At 44.5% G+C, this 16,736-nt stretch overlaps 1 protein-coding gene and 1 long non-coding RNA gene across 2 annotated transcripts in view; one reads left to right on the top strand and one right to left on the bottom strand.

The window, feature by feature from the left end:
* Positions 1-16,736, top strand: part of IGDCC3 (immunoglobulin superfamily DCC subclass member 3) — a 187,842-nt gene that overhangs the window by 102,957 nt on the left and 68,149 nt on the right. The window lies entirely within an intron of this gene.
* On the bottom strand, positions 4,837-16,274 carry LOC115460692. Its single transcript, XR_003940541.1, has 2 exons — positions 15,693-16,274; positions 4,837-5,208 (listed from the first exon to the last, which is right to left on the bottom strand). It is a non-coding gene; the product is annotated as an uncharacterized LOC115460692 (long non-coding RNA).

The following is a 16,736-nucleotide window of genomic DNA, read 5'->3' as shown; positions in this document are numbered from 1 at the left end:
TAATTTCCTAAAAGAAAAGTCTGCAAGCCATTATTAAGGTGGAGTTGGGAAAATCCACTGCTTATTTCTAGGATAAGCAGCATAAAATCTGTTTTACTCTCTTGGGATCTTGACAGATACTTATGACCTGAATTGGCCACTGTTGGAAACAGGATGCCAGGGCTTGATGGACCTTCGGACTGTCCCAGTACGGCAGCACCTGTGTACTCTTACCTCCTTTGAGATCCCAGGAATGCTGAATCCTCTATGGCTGAGTTACCATAAGAGTCATCTTGGGAAACTGAAAAAATGTCTCTGATGATTTGCTTTTGGACTGGGTCATATGAAGAGATGAGAACCAAATCCCCGCGGAGATCTACATACGTACATTCAGCGTGGAGCAAATTTTAAAGTAGAAGCAGGGCTCATATTTTCTTGGTGCTATGGAGCGATGAACAAAGGTGGATATCTCGATCAGTGTCACAAAAACAGATTCCCTCCTGAAGGTGGGGAGGGGAGGACCAGAAATGGGAGATGGGGAGCGTTAAAAAATGACACTGAGAACTGTCATGTTTCTGTGAACTGAAAATGTATTTTCTGAACAATCTGAAGAACGAAGCTTCCAAGTTACTCAGTTGCAGGAGGGAGATTTTGGGTCAGTCCTGGATTTCTAACAATCCGCGTCTGGTGCATCATGGGACCTGCAGCACTGATTTTAAAGGGAACAGTGGCGTACCGGGGGGGGGGGGGGGTGGGGGCGGTCCGCCCTGGGTGCACACCACTGGGGGGGTGCCGCGCGCCTGTCGGCTCTGCTCATTCCCTGCTCCCTCTGCCCCGGAACAGGTTACTTCCTGTTCCGGGGCAGAGGGAGCAGGGAACGAGCGAAGCTGACAGATGCGTGGCACCCCCCCCCCCAGCAGGTAAAAATGCACCTTGGGGGGGTGTCCTTTCACCGGGGGGAGGTGTCCATCCTTTCGCCGGGGGTGGGGGGCGCTGCACCCGGGGGGGGGGGGGGGCATCGGCGATCCTTCCCGGGTGTCAGCCACCCTAGGAACGCCACTGAAAGGGAATATTAATCGTCTGTTGTTTTGGGGTAGAAGTTGAGGACTGGCCAAAACTTCTCCCTCTGATTTACGGTGAAAAGACCAAACTCCAGCGAAATGGCGAACACAGGGGCTGAAAACAGAAAAGACTGGAGTGGAGACTGGCAAGTGATGCACATGACAGCAAAACGTGAGGTGACAGGGCTGTATTTGCTCACAAATCTCTTATGGTTCCCTCAGACCAGTCTCTACTCAGCAAGTTATCAACCTGTCTCTGTATATCCAGAGAAATCCATCCATCGTTCCATGTACGATACCCGTGACCCCAAAAGTCCAGTGTAGTCTTTATTCAGAATTAGTGAGGGAGCGTAAAAAAATGGACTTCTGCACTGGAGGGAAAAATTGGAGCCTTAGCTCAGCCCTCATAAATTAGGAAACTGACTGGTAACTGGGCCTGCAGCCTTATCCCTGGCCTGGATCTCAGCTCCCCGCTGTGGGGGAGAGCGTAGAGAAAGGAGCATTTCAAAGCTGCAGAGATGAAAGTGTTCCCTGGACGTCTACAGCCCTACAATGTTGAGCTATTCAACTCCAGAACTTCTCAAGGACCTTATTTCATCTGCACTTTCACTCCTTTCTCTGCTGTGCCAGCTGCCCTTGAGCAGATCCTGGAGTGATGAGCAACTTCCTTTAAGGAAAGGGCAGTTAACACTGTGAGCCAGGAGTAGGAGACAAACCAGTTCCTGAACTGGCCAGCAGCAGGACATGCCAGAGTAAGAAGATACATTACAGATCATGTGCTTAAGGCTGCAGGGAACAGGGACAAATTTACAGTAGCAGCCTGGTCCAGCTGTGCACTGCAACCAGGTCTCAGGAGTCCAAGAAAAACAGCTGATATGAGAGAGACGGAGTCCCTGCTAGCTGGAATACCTTTTATTGAGAAACAAAACCATGAAGAGGGATGAAAGAATTGACTGTCCAAAGCGAGATACAAACAAGAAGGTTCCACTCAGAAGTCATTTATTGACTGCATTTTAAAAGAAATTTACGCATGGCGGTATGCAAAAGCTGCAACAATATTTATTTACTTATTTGTATCCCACATTTTCCCACCAATTTGCAGGCTCAACGTGGCTTACATTTGCCGTAATGGCGGTTGCCATTTCCGGTTAACAGAATTACAAATGGTATTGCATACAGGTACTTACAATGCAGGTATTCTATAGCATTGCGCCTAAATTCTGGGAATACCCTCACTCGCACATGCCCCTCCCGTGGCCACACCCCATTTCGAGTTGCATGTTATTTAATTTAGGCAACGTTATGTAATAGGGTGTAGGGCAGATATGCACGTAACTCCTAATTACTGCCAATTGTTGATAGCATTTAATTAGCTAATTAGTTTATGTGCAGATCCATGCCAGAATGAGAACTGGTCTTTCAACGCAACCATGAACTGATGGGAGGATCGTGAGAAAGGAGATCATAGATCTGCTTCTTTCCTGTGAAGAGGAAGTAACATTTTAGAATCCTTATCGCTATGTGTTCTTTCATTAGGTTTCTTAACCTAGTCTAAAGAAAATTTGTTTTCTTATTCCCACTACTCTTTCACCCATTCTTTATTGATCAGTGTTTTGAAAGCCCTTAAATGAATGATTTGGGGTAAAATCAGGGCCAATGCAACTTGGTAAGTGAGGTAAACATAGGGTGCTCCAACTTTTCCGGGGGGGGGGGGGGGCTGGTGCATATAAATGCAGACCTGGAATAAACTTCCTGAGCCCCTACGTCTTGCCCCATCCTTGGCCACCTTTAAATCTAGACTGAAAGCCCACCTCTTTAACATTGCTTTTGACTCGTAACCACTTGTAACCACTCGCCTCCACCTACTCTCCTCTCCTCCTTCCTGTACACATTAATTGATTTGATTTGCTTACTTTATTTTTTGTCTATTAGATTGTAAGCTCTTTGAGCAGGGACTGTCTTTCTTCTTTGTTTGTGCAGCGCTGCATACGCCTTGTAGCGCTATAGAAATGCTAAATAGTAGTAGTAGTAGTGTTAGAATAATTGTATTTTACTATATTAGCTGGATGTGTTTGAGTTATTTATGCTTGTTGAACTGTCTTCAATAAAAAAGTTTAAAACTAAATTGCACTAATAACAATAAGAAAAATATGATACAGTGTCAGTACAGTCCGCATTCAGAAAGAGTAAACACATTTAACCAGTAAAACATTCATGCAATAGAGAAATTGTACTCACAGTCTCAGTGCTGTAAAGAGTGTTTGTGTAGAGCTGGAAAAATCCCACCCTGACAGCGTCTTCATATCTTCTCCGTCGGAAACTTAGTGTAGATAGGACACCGAACACTTTCACGTCAAATCCACGCACACACGCGTTCATACATGTACACATACGCGCATGCACATGAGCACATACATGCACACACAAATGTACACACACATGCCTACAAAGTATATGTATACACACATATTTGCACATACATGCACATGGGCACACATGCATACACACATGTGCGTGCACACATGCACGTGGAGATGCACACATGCACAGATGTATACGCACACAAACATACACACAAATGTGCACACACATGCATACACACATGTATACACTCACGTGTATAAATCCGCAAACAAACCTTTTCTGGAGATGGGAAGGCGGTAGAACTAGAGGACATGAAATGAGATTGAAGGGGGGCAGACTCAGGACTAATGTCAGGAAGTATTTGTTCACGGAGAGGGTGGTGGATGCTTGGAATGCCCTCCCGCGGGAGGTGGTGGAGAGGGAAACGGTAACAGAATTCAAACATGCGTGGGATAAACATAAAGGAATCCTCTTCACAAGGAATGAATCCTCAGAAGCTTAGCCGAGATTGGGTGGCAGAGCCAGTGGTGGGAGGCGGGGCTAGTGCTGGGCAGACTTCTATGGTCTGTGCCCTGAAAATGGCAGATAAAAATCAAGGTAAGGTATACACAAAAAGTATCACATTTGAGTTTATCTTGTTGGGCAGACTGGATGGACCGTGCAGATCTTTTTCTGCCGTCATCTACTATGTTACACGTGTTCATACATATACACATTCATACACTTGTGCACATACATGCATGCAGACACACACATCTCTTAAGTTTTCTTTTCCTCTGGAAAGCTGAATCATAAAACATCATTCCTGATAGAATATTTACATATGTATTAAAGAGGCAGGTCTATAAATGGACACATTCGGCCGTGTGCGCCAAGCGATGCGCACAACATATAGAATATGTGGTGAACTTTGATGTGCCTACATGCACCAGCCATTGACCTTGTGTGTCATTGTGCCAAACTTTTGTTACACCAAATAATTCACAGTAGAATTCTATAACTTCTTAGACACACCTACGTACTGTTAAAGAAGTGTGGGGGGGGGGGGGGGGGAGAGGAATAAAGGGGGTTGAGAATCACCAAACGAGGGCAAGTGATCCAAATAGGAAGTTCTTTCGGTGATGCCAATTAAAATAGTCCTTGTTGTGATATGAGAGGATCGGACTCATTTCGCCATGATTGCCTTCTCCAGGACTCCTTAACCACTATGGCCTCCTTTTTGCACATGAAGAGGTGGGGGAAGGGAGTCCCTTTGGCTCACTCCTGTAGTGATGATTTGCCACCCCATGGCAGGCCTCGTTTTCAAGCTCTGAGCCTACGTTGAGGTCAACAGCCTTGAACAGAGCGACAGATTGATAAAAGCAGATGTGGAGGTTATAGATGGAGACAAGGATTGGAGCTGCGGGGCGGATAAATACAGTCATATGTTCTCCCCCCCCCCCCCCCCCAATCATAGCCATGTGAATTTATTACAGTGGCAGCAACATATTTTGTAAACTTCCTTACATTCACAGGTGTGTTGTGATTACAAAGAAAGCCACTGATCATATTACCCCAGTTCGCAGAGAAATGCTTTGGCTTCCTGTTGAAAAAAACAGAATGAAGTTCAAGGTTCTTACAAGTTTGGGAGGGTCTGGTTATCGGTGAAAGTGCACCAGCTCTTTCTGTAGCCAGCTTGTCCTCTACGTGGCAGAGAACTTTCGGCTTTCTGGCTCCACATTATGGAAACTATTGCAGGTGCAGTTTTTTTCTTTCTTTTTAGAAAAATGTTTCTGATCTGACGAAGAAGGGCTACCTTCGAAACCTAATCAAAAAAATGTATTGTTAGTCCATTAAAAAAGGTATCATCTTATTTTCTTTTCTATGTTTTATTTTATTTTTATTGATTACCTTTAAAAGTGGACCAACACGGCAACCACATCTTTCTTTCAGTTTGGAAGAAGCTAAGGACAGGGTTGGTCAGCTGGGAAGTTGGGGGCAGGGTTGTGCAAGTTACATAGGTACATAAGTAATGCCACACTGGGAAAAGACCAAGGGTCCATAGAGTCCAGCATCCTGTCCACGACAGCGGCCAATCCAGGCCAAGGGCACCTGGCGAGCTTCCCAAACGTACAAACATTCTATATATGTTATTCCTTGAACTGTGGATTTTTCCCAAGTCCATTTAGTAGTGGTTCATGGACTTGTCCTTTAGGAAACCGTCCAACCCCTTTTTAAACTCTGCTTAGCTAACCGCCTTCACCACTTTCTCCGGCAACGAATTCCAGAGTTTAATTGTACGTTGGGTGAAGAAAACTTTTCTCCGATTTGTTTTAAATTTACTACACTGTAGTTTCATCGCATGCCCCCTAGTCCTAGTATTTTTGGAAAGCGTGAACAGACGCTTCACATCCACCTGTTCCACTCCACTCATTATTTTATATACCTCTATCATGTCTCCCTCAGCCGTCTCTTCTCCAAGCTGAAAAGCCCTAGCCTCCTTAGTCTTTCTTCATAGGGAAGTCGTCCCATCCCCGCTATCATTTTAGTCGCCCTTCGCTGCACCTTTTCCAATTCCACTATATCTTTCTTGAGATGCGGCGACCAGAATTGAACACAGTACTGAAGGTGTGGTCGCACCATGGAGCGATACAACGGCATTATAACATCCTCACACCTGTTTTCCATACCTTTCCTAATAATACCCAACATTCTATTCGTTTTCCGAGCCGCAGCAGCACACTGAGCAGAAGGTTTCAGTGTATTATCACCATCGGAGCTAGTATTTGACTTTGTTAATTTATGTGTCCAGGGCTTGTTATGATTGAATGGCATTTATTTTTGTTAATTTATATATTCAGGGTGTGTTATGATCGATTAGGTTTGATTTTTACTATTGTCGCTATTGGTATTCCAGTCTGTCTTTTGTTTTATTGATACCCACTTCAAGCTGTATTTGGAGAAGGGTGAGGTCAGGTTTTATTAATGAATAGCGGCTGATTCTCAAAAGAATTTCTTCAGATAAACAGGTGATTACCAACAGAGCAGCAGTTTTGAAGCCCCTTGAAAACATATCACACGTAACATCTTCACAGCGTTAAAAGTGTGTGAAGTGATCAGATATGGGGAGGCTAATTTTCAAATGCCAGGGGGTGGGGGTGGGCACTAATGTGTGCTTGCGGGATTGGAGGCCAGTTTCCCTTTGAAAATCCTTCATTGGGCCAGAGCAGGGCCGCCGAGAGGGGAGGGGGGGCAAAATTCCCCGGGCCCAGGCCTTCAAGGAGGGCCCGGCGCCGGGGTCAGGCCGCCGGTGCTGCAGTCCCCGGTCTCACCTGCCTGCCTCCTTAGCTCCGGGCATTCAAAGCGGCAGTCGCAGATCACGTCTCTTCTGGCCTTTCCTCCCTGTGTCCCGCCCTCACGGAAACCGGAAGTTACATCAGACGAGGGTGGGACACAGGGAGGGAAGGCCAGAAGAGAGGTGATCTGTGACTGCTGCCGTGAATGAAGGGGGCCCGGAGCCGTGGAGGCAGGCAGGTGAGACCGCAGACTGCAGTGGCGGGGGGAGCGACGGGGGCGGCAGCGGCGGGGGGTGGCCTTGCCCCGGTCCCGGCCTAGTCTCTCGGCGGCCCTGGGCCAGAGCCACAAGAATTCTTTACCCTGAGTACTCTGTAGATACAGAGGGGCACAGAACATGCAGAGAATTTCAGACTTAATTTCCCTTGCATGCTTCCATGAACCCACCCTAAGCCTGCCGCCCATAACACCCCTTTTCCCAAGGGGGTGCAATTTTCAAAGGGTAGTCACATAGGGGTCCTTTTACTAAGGTATGCTAACAGATTTAGCGTGCATGGTAAATGATAAGATACCCGTGGGAATAGAGTTCCATTCCATTCCATTCCAATGCTTATATCCTACTTAAATCAACCAAGGAATCAAAGTGGGTTACATTAAAAAAGAAGATTACATCAATTTAAGCAGAACCTAAATATTTGTCAAACAGGGAAACCAAGAGGGGCATAATCGAACGTCGCTGGCGAAATAGATCGCTGGCGATCTATTTTGGCGACGGCGCAACAGCTGGCTGGAATCGTATTATCTAAAAAAAATGGCCGGCCATCTTTTTTTTCGATAATACGGTTTAGCCCGGCCAAATGCCAGAGTTCGCCGGGTTTGAGATGGCCGGTTTTGTTTTTCAGCGATAATGGAAAAAAATGCCGGCCATCTCAAACCCGGCAAAATCCAAGGCATTTGGTCGTGGGAGGAGCCAGCATTTGTAATGCACTGGTCCCCCTCACATGCCAGGGGGGGTACTTCTAAAAATGTTTTAAAAATACACAAAAAGCTCCCAGGTGCATAGCTCCCTTACCTTGGGTGCTGAGCCCCCCAAATCCCCCCCAAACCCACTCCCCACACCTCTACTCCATTACCATAGCCCTTATGGCCACTTACATGTGGGTACAGTTGGTTTTGGGGGGGTTTGGAGGGCTCAACACTTAGCACCACAAGTGTAACAGGTGGGGGGATGGACCTGGGTCTGCCTGCCTAAAGTGCACTGCACCGATTAAAAACTGCTCCAGGGACCTGGGTATGACATTTGAGGCTGGCATAGAGGCTGGCAAAAAAGTGCTTTATTTTTATTTTTTTCGTGTGGGAAAGGGTTGGTGACCACTGGAGGAGTATGGGGAGGTCATCCCCCATTCCCTTCAGTGGTCATCTGGTCAGTTGGGGCACCGTTTTGAGGCATGGTCGTGAAAATAAAAGGACCAAGTAAACTCGGCGAAATACTGATTAACGCCGCTTTTTTTTTCCATTATCCGCGAAAGCCGGCCATCTGGTAACCACGCCCATGCCCGCCCATGTCCCTCCTTCACTTCGCCGGTGACACGCCCCTTTGAACTTTCGCCGGCGAGGCGACGGGAAAGTGGCGATGCTGACAAAAAAGCAGCTTTCGATTATACCGATTTCGCCGTTTTTCCGAGATGGCCGGCTATCTCCTGATTTATGTCGGAAGATGGCGGCGATCACTTTCGAAAATAAGCCCGCAAGTCTCAACAAAGTGCCAGAACAGGTCATTATCCTTCTGTAAGGAAAAGTTGACACTTGAACATGAGAAACTGAGCAACAGCCTGCAAAGATCTTATGGACGGAACAGGCCAGTTTAACATCCACCCGAGCTTTCACCGGTAACCAATGAAGTTCTCTCAGTAGCGGAGATAGTAGATCTTACTTCGTACGTCTATATATCAATTTTGCTGCAGTGTTCTGCAACAAGTCCAGTCTATTTAATAGCTTTTGATGTATACCCAGCGGACAGAACACTGCAGTAATCAATCTGGGAAAGAATTATCATTTGAACTATCACCTGAAACTGTTCTGAAAAAAAAAAGAAAGAAAGAATGCACCGCCCTCAATTGACGAAATTTGAAAACATCCTTTTACTCAAACTATTTATCTGATGTTCCTGTTTTGTATCGAGTATAATACCCTATACCCTCAAAGATGTTTTACTCATACTACGCCTCTCCTCAAGACCCTTCACTGGCTCCCTATCCGTTTTCGCATCCTGTTCAAACTTCTTCTACTAACCTATAAATGTACTCACTCTGCTGCTCCCCACTATCTCTCCACACTCGTCCTTCCCTACACCCCTTCCTGTGCACTCCGCACCATGGATAAATCCTTCTTATCTGTGCCCTTCTCCACTACTGCCAACTCCAGACTTCGCGCCTTCTGTCTCGCTGCACCCTACGCCTGGAATAAACTTCCTGAGCCCCTACGTCTTGCCCCATCCTTGGTCACCTTTAAATCTAGACTGAAAGCCCACCTCTTTAACATTGCTTTTGACTCGTAACCACTTGTAACCACTCGCCTCCACCTACCCTCCTCTCCTCCTTCCTCTATACATTAACTGATTTGTTTGCTTTATTTTTTGTCTACTAGATTGTAAGCTCTTTGAGCAGGGACTGTCTTTCTTCTGTGTTTGTGCAGCGCTGTGTATGCCTTGTAGCGCTATAGAAATGCTAAATAGTAGTAGTAATCTGTTCCCTTCTCCACTACTGCCAACTCCAGACTTCGCGCCTTCTGTCTCGCTGCACCCTACGCCTGGAATAAACTTCCTGAGCCCCTACGTCTTGCCCCATCCTTGGCCACCTTTAAATCTAGACTGAAAGCCCACCTCTTTAACATTGCTTTTGACTCGTAACCACTTGTAACCACTCGCCTCCACCTACCCTCCTCTCTTCCTTCCCGTCCACATTAATTGATTTGATTTGCTTACTTTATTTTTTGTCTATTAGATTGTAAGCTCTTTGAGCAGGGACTGTCTTTCTTCTATGTTTGTGCAGCGCTGCGTATGCTTTGTAGCGCTATAGAAGTGATAAGTAGTAGTAGTAGTCTCTTGTAACCAGAGCTAATATTGTGATGTCATAATGCCTCAGGCCACCAATAAGAGCCAACCTCATCAGTGATGTCACAATGGCTTGATTGTCCTATACTTGGCTCACTTTTATTACATAGCTCTTTGAGCAGGGACTGTCTTTCTTCTATGTTTGTGCAGCGCTGCGTACGCCTTGTAGCGCTATAGAAATGCTAAATAGTAGTAGTAGTAGTATGTTTCAAAATTAAGTATCTCTCCTGAATTTAAAGAAATTGTTTTCAGCATATCTAACAACGTGTCACAGAAATAAAGTAATTTGGTTTTAGCTGTATTAAGCTTTAAGTAATTATTAAATGATCAGTTATGTGTCCTATTCATGCAGTCGAATATTAAATTATAACCCTCATCATATCCAGAAATAATAGGATCTAATATAAAAATAGCATCTTCATAAAAAGAGATAAAATATGAGGAAGAACCTATATAAGACCTCAAGAAACTCAGAAAAATATTAAATAACTAGGAAAAAATGCCCGTTTCTGAGCGGAATGAAACGGGCGCTAGCAAGGGGCCCCCTCCCTCCATCCCTCGAAGCTACTTGCCTCGTTCGCTGTGGGCCGTTTCGGCCCTCGAGTGTCAATAGCTCTGCCCTCGACGTCATGACGTTTTGACGCGTCATGACGTTTTGACGCGAGGGCGGTGCAGACACTCCAGGGCACACCGGATATCTCGGGCGCCTCAACTTCCGTGGAGGCTTCAGAACGTTGGGGTTGCCTTTTATATATATAGATATTGGAGACAGAGGTGATCCTTTTAGGCACCAACTGCTTGAAAAACAATTATTCTTTTTAACGCTATTCAGCTTATTTTCGAAAGAGAAGGCCGGCCATCTTCCGACACAAATCGGGAGATGGCCGGCCATCTCTCAAGGCCGGCGAAATTGGCATAATCGAAAGCCGATTTTGGCCGGCCTCAACTGCAGTCCGTTGCGGAGCCGGCCAAACGTAAAGGGGGCGTGTCGGCAGGGTACAGACGGGGGCGTGGTACGAGATGGCCGGCTTCGCCGGATAATGGAAGAAAGAAAGCCGGCCCTGACGAGCATTTGGCCGACTTTACTTGGTCCCTTTTTTTTTCAGGTACAAGTCCCAAAAAAGTGCCCGAACTGACCAGATGACCACCGGAGGGAATCGGGGATGACCTCCCCTGACTCCCCCAGTGGACAGTAACCCTCCCACCCTCAAAAAAACAACCTTAAAAACTTTTTTTGCCAGCCTCAAATGTCATACCCAGCTCCCTGACAGCAGTAAGCAGGTCCCTGGAGCAGTTTTTAGTGGTTGCAGTGCACTTCAGGCAGGTGGACCCAGGCCCATCCCTCCCCCCACCTGTTACACTTGTGGTGTTAAATGGGAGCCCTCCAAACCCTCCCCCCAAAACCCACTGTACCCATATGTAGGTGCCCCCCTTCACCCATAAGGGCTATGGTAATGGTGTAGAGTTGTGGGGAGTGGGTTTGGGGGGGGGATTTGAGGGGCTCAGCACCTAAGGTAAGGGAGGTATTAACCTGGGAGCTGTTTTAATGTTTTTTTTTTTAATTTTTAGACGTGCCCCCTAGGGTGCCCGGTTGGTGTCCTGGCATGTCAGGGAGACCAGTGCACTACAAATGCTGGCTCCTCCCACGACCAAATGCCTTGGATTTGGCAGGGTTTGAGATGGCTGGCCTCGGTTTCCATTATCGGCAAAAACCGAGACTGGCCATCTCAAACCCAGCCATCTCTGACATTTGGCCAGCCCCAACCATGTTATCGAAATGAAAGATGGCTGGCCATCTCATTCGAAAATATGGTTGGCCCCGCCCCTTCGTGGCGCCGTCCTCGGAGATGGGCGCCCTTAGAGATGGCCGGCCTCATTCGAAAATGCCCCTCCATGCCATCTGTTCTTCAAAACCTCTCGAAACCAATCAAAAACCACCCCAGAAATTCCAAGGTCACTCAACTTTCTCAACAGCATAGCGTGGTCCACCGTATCAAATGCTCCAAAACACCGCAGCTAGGTTGATTTTCAGACTTAAAAAGTTTGATGACATCTCGCCAAAATTAAAAATCTTACACTGGCTTCCGATAAGACAGTGTATTTTGTTGAAATTATTATGGGGCCATTTTACAAAGGAGCGCCTGCGTTTTTAGCTTGCCGTAATGAATAGCGCATGCTAAATACTAGAGACGTCCATAGAAATATATGGGCGTCTGTAACGCTTAGAGTGTGCGTATTTTTACTGCGCACTAAAAACGCTAGCGCACCTCTGTGAAAGGATCCCTGTAGTTGTTGTTTTAAGCGATGTATGGATTCACCTCTGAATTATTATATGATTTATTACGACCATCGTTATTTGGTTTTTCATCTAGTACACAGTTTATTAATTTTTTCGACCCCCTTACGTACATGGCATTTGATATTTGCATATTTTTAATACATTACATGCTTTTTCTATTGTCTCAGTATGGAACAGTCTGCCTACCTGTATTCGTTTAGAATTTTCATATTTGATCTTTCAATAAAAATGTAAAACATTTGGTTTGTCTTTCTGCCCTCTCCCAGGTATAAATGTAGTAGTTACCTGTAACTTCAGGGAATATGGTCCTAACACCACCAGGTGGAGAGACGGAAAGACACAGAAGGCTATTGTATGAATAATCAGTAATTTGTTTATTACACTTACCAATCAGGAATACAATTAGACTACGTAATATAATTAATTAATTCTCATAGGAGACAGCAACCGGGACACAAACGTGACCTCTGACATTAGCTCTCTGGTTGCCTCTCTCCATAATTCTCCTTTTATACTCTTTTCTCTCATAGGCTAGTATTGGAGGTACAAAGTTAGCATTTCTCTCATATTCCAGCCCATTCAAGCAAATTCTATCTTTACAGAGGCAAAGTTCTTCATAGCATATTTGTTTATAGTAAGTAAGGTCAGTAAGGTTATCCTACTTTTGAAAAACTATCTTCCCAGCAACTAAAGTTATGACTCCTTCATTATCTGCTTCCATGGTCAACAGTAAATTTTTCCTCTTACATTATAGTATTCTCTTGCCACACATATCTTTGTTATGACTCCATATCTGCCTGTGTCTCCAACAGAAGGGCAGGCTGACATGAGATTCACATTCTGTATAATTCTTATTATTTAGCTTCACAGTGATTCTTTAACCTGTTCATAGCCTATTCACAGAGGTTTTGCTCATAATTCTCAGTTACTGCTGAAAAAGCTATTTTATGGTTCATAACCTGCATGTCCCATATAAACAATTTCTATTTGAGAAATAAATAATATTGGGGTTGGAGGTGTAGCGGGATTTGGTATTACAAGACATTATTTTATATATACATATGTATTTGTATAGTATGAACCTTGTTAAACTCAATGGAGATATAGCGTTATATAAGTCTTTTATTGGTATTTGAAAATTGGACCCTTGAAATCATACAGCCTGCTTGTGAAAATAGTAAAGTTTTAAAACTACATCTCTATAATAAATTCCCTTCTAGCTTCTCACCTTTTGTTGCAGTGAAATAAGACTTATCCAGAGATACTGTATTCAAAGAGCTTTCAGGATGGCCCAGATCCCTAACTCTTACCTTTCAGGATATCCAGACTGCCCCTATCTGACTGACTGTTCACATGTCCTTTAGATTGTAAGCTCTTTGAGCAGGGACTGTCCTTCTATGTTAAATTGTACAGCGCTGCTTAACCCTAGTAGCGCTTTAGAAATGTTAAATAGTAGTAGTAGTAGATCCCATCTTTAGAGGTACAAAAAAGCAGGGTAGAGAATCTAGCCTTCTGCAGGACCAGAAGAATTACCAAAATGTATACATTCCATCCCAGTGTGACCTGTAGCAGAGAGTGGGATCTGGTCCAGATCATGGAAGAGATACAAACGCTGGACAAATCTATGGTGCCTTAGAGGGGCATTTTCGAAAGAAACGTCTAAATCAGAATTTGGACGTTTTACAAAGACATCCAAATTCCAAACAGGAAAGAAGGTCATATTTGAAAAAGATGGACGTCTATCTTTTGTGTTTGAAAATGCTATGGACGTCTGGTGATTTGGACGGCCCTGTTTTTTTTTGGTCCATTTTCGAACAAAAGACATCCAAATGCAAGATGTCCAAAACAGAGGAGGAGTGGCTTAGTAGTTAGTGTAGTGGGCTGTGATCCTGGCAACATGGATTCAATTCCCACTGCTGCTCCTTGTGACTTTGGGCAAGTCAAATGCACAAAGGGCATTTTTGGATATGACATCTAAGTCTGAATTTGGACGTTTTTTTGTAAAACAGGAAAGGTCATTTTCTATAAAAAAAAGTCTATCTTTTCCTTTTGAAAGTGCTGTTTTGGAAAAATGTTTTGTGATTTGGGGGAGTAAGGGGAGGTGATCCCGGAGTCCCTCCAGTGGTCATCTGGGGCACCTCTTGTGTGGAGTAGAGGAGTAGCCTAGTGGTTAGTGCAGCAGACTTTGATCCTGGGGAAGTGGGTTCAATTCCCATTGCAGCTCCTTGTGACTCTGGGCAAGTCACTTAACCCTCCATTGCCCCTGGTACAAAATATGTACCTGAATATATGTAAACCGCTTTGAATGTAGTTGCAAAAACCTCAGAAAGGTGGTAGATCAAGTCCAATTTCCCTTTCCCTTATGACATCACAATATCAGAAGTGAGCCAAGTATCAGACAATCAAGCCATTGTGACATCACTGATGAGGTTGGCTCTTATTGGTGGAATGAGTGGAGGAGTAGCCTAGTGGTTAGTGCAGTGGACTTTGATCCTGGGGAAGTGGGTTCAATTCCCGCTGCAGCTATTCATTATAAAAACAGGTCTAGTTCAAAATGTCCAAATTTTAGTCTTGGACGTCTTTGTTTTGTTCCATTATTGCTGAACGACGTCCATGTCTTAGGAACGCCCAAGTCCCGCCTTGAACATGCCCCTGGCATGCCCCTTCGAGATTTGGACGCCCTTCTGAAGGACTCCAGAGAAAGACGTCCAAAAAGAGCTTTTGATAATACTGATTTGGACGTTTCTGTGAGATAAACGTCCAAATCCTGCCTTATGTCACTTTTTGGACATGTGTCTCTTTTGAAAATGAGCCTGATAGTGTTAAATTGATAAATCAGCAAGAAAGCAAATAGAATGTTAGGTATTATTAGGAAAGGAATGGAAAACAAAAATGAGGATGTTATAATGCCTTTGTATCACTCCATGTTGCGACCGCACTTCGAATATTGTGTTCAATTCTGGTCGCCGCATCTCAAAAAAGATATAGTGGAATTAGAAAAGGTACAGAGAAGGGTGATGAAAATGATAAAGAGGATGGGACGACTTCCCTATGAGGAAAGGCTAAAGTGGCTAGGGCTCTTCAGCTTGGAGAAAAGGCGGCTGAGGGGAGATATGATAGAGGTCTATAAAATAATGAGTGGAGTGGAACGGGTAGATGTGAAACGTCTGCTCACGCTTTCCAAAAATACTAGGACTAGGGGGCATGCGATGAAGCTACAATGTAGTAAATTTAAAACGAATCTGAGAAAATGTTTCTTCACTCAACGTGTAATTAAACTCTGGAATTCGTTGCCAGAGAATGTGGTAAAAGTGGTTAGCTTAGCAGAGTTTTAAAAAGGTTTGGACGGCTTCCTAAAGGAAAAGTTCATAGACCGTTATTAAATGGGGAAAATCCACTATTTTTGGGATAAGCAGTATAAAATGTTTTGTGCTTTTTTGGGGATCTTGCCAGGTATTTGTGACCTGGATTGGCCACTGTTGGAAACAGGATGCTGGGCTCGATGGACCTTTGGTCTTTCCCAGTATGGCAATACTTATGTACTCATGTAGGAGTTTCGGAGTTCTTGAGCAAGGTGGCAGTGAAAATGCATAGCACGTTCTACCTGAGTTCTAAGAATCCAGCCATCGTGAGGGAATGAGGACCTGTGGAGTCTGTCTTCTGCTCAGACCAGAAACGGCATGAGTCACCGATGCGATGCCCTGCAGCCCATCCATGGTCTTGTCTGATGAGCCCTCCTTGCTGTTGCATGTACATGATTCTTTTCTTCTCTATCAAAGAAACACACTTTAAGTAATAGGGAGAGCTGTTATATATCAAATCTGACTGGGGAGAAAAGGTTAACTAGTTTTGAAGTCCCAGTACTGCTGCTTATCTGCTTGTTTGATGTGTCGAGGAAGAAAAAAATGTCAAATAAAGGCAGCTCCGAAGTTCTGTTTAATGATTTATCATTTGATCGCAAATGCTTGTAGCTGCCTTCTGGCTTTCTGATTGCGTCTCTCTTGGAAGTGGCCACTTTCCAGAGCTGTCTCCCTTTGCCATTTGCAATTTTAGGGATATGGGTTCACGGGGATAGTTATAACACACGTGTATCTCAGTCAAAAACCTCTCAAAGTGAGTATCAGTAAGTTTTTATATTTTTTACTTTTTCAAAACAGTGCAATACACGTTATGCTGCTTATCCTAGAAATAAGCAGTGGATTTTCCCCAAGTTCATTTTAATAATGGTCTATGGACTTTCCCTTTAGGAAGCCATCCAAACCTTTTTTTAAACCCTGTTAAGCTAACTGCTTTTCATGATTCAATATCAAACTAGATCTAGCTAAAACTTCTGGCCAAAAAACTTCGCTGCTAGGAAACTTCCTACCAACATATATACTCTCTGAACAAGTTCGAACAGTATTAGTATTAAAACAGACTTCAAATAGAATTTTTAAAGATATTGATCGGTCCACATTAATGGATCCTAAGAAACAGTATCCACTAATGGCTCTACGTCATTGTGCTCAGAATCTTCTTTAGACTGAAGCAATTCAGACGTTTTAGAGGAGGAGCTTAATGGTTAGTGCAGCGACATAAGAACCAGGGGAACTGGGTTCGATTCCTACTACAGTTCCTTGTGACCTTGGGCAAGTCACTTAACCCGCCA

The sequence above is a fragment of the Microcaecilia unicolor genome, chromosome 1 (assembly GCF_901765095.1).
Source record: "Microcaecilia unicolor chromosome 1, aMicUni1.1, whole genome shotgun sequence".
Taxonomy (NCBI): Eukaryota; Metazoa; Chordata; class Amphibia; order Gymnophiona; family Siphonopidae; genus Microcaecilia; species Microcaecilia unicolor.
The sequence above is the reverse complement of the archived record's forward strand: the minus strand, read 5'-3'. Positions and strand labels throughout refer to the sequence as shown.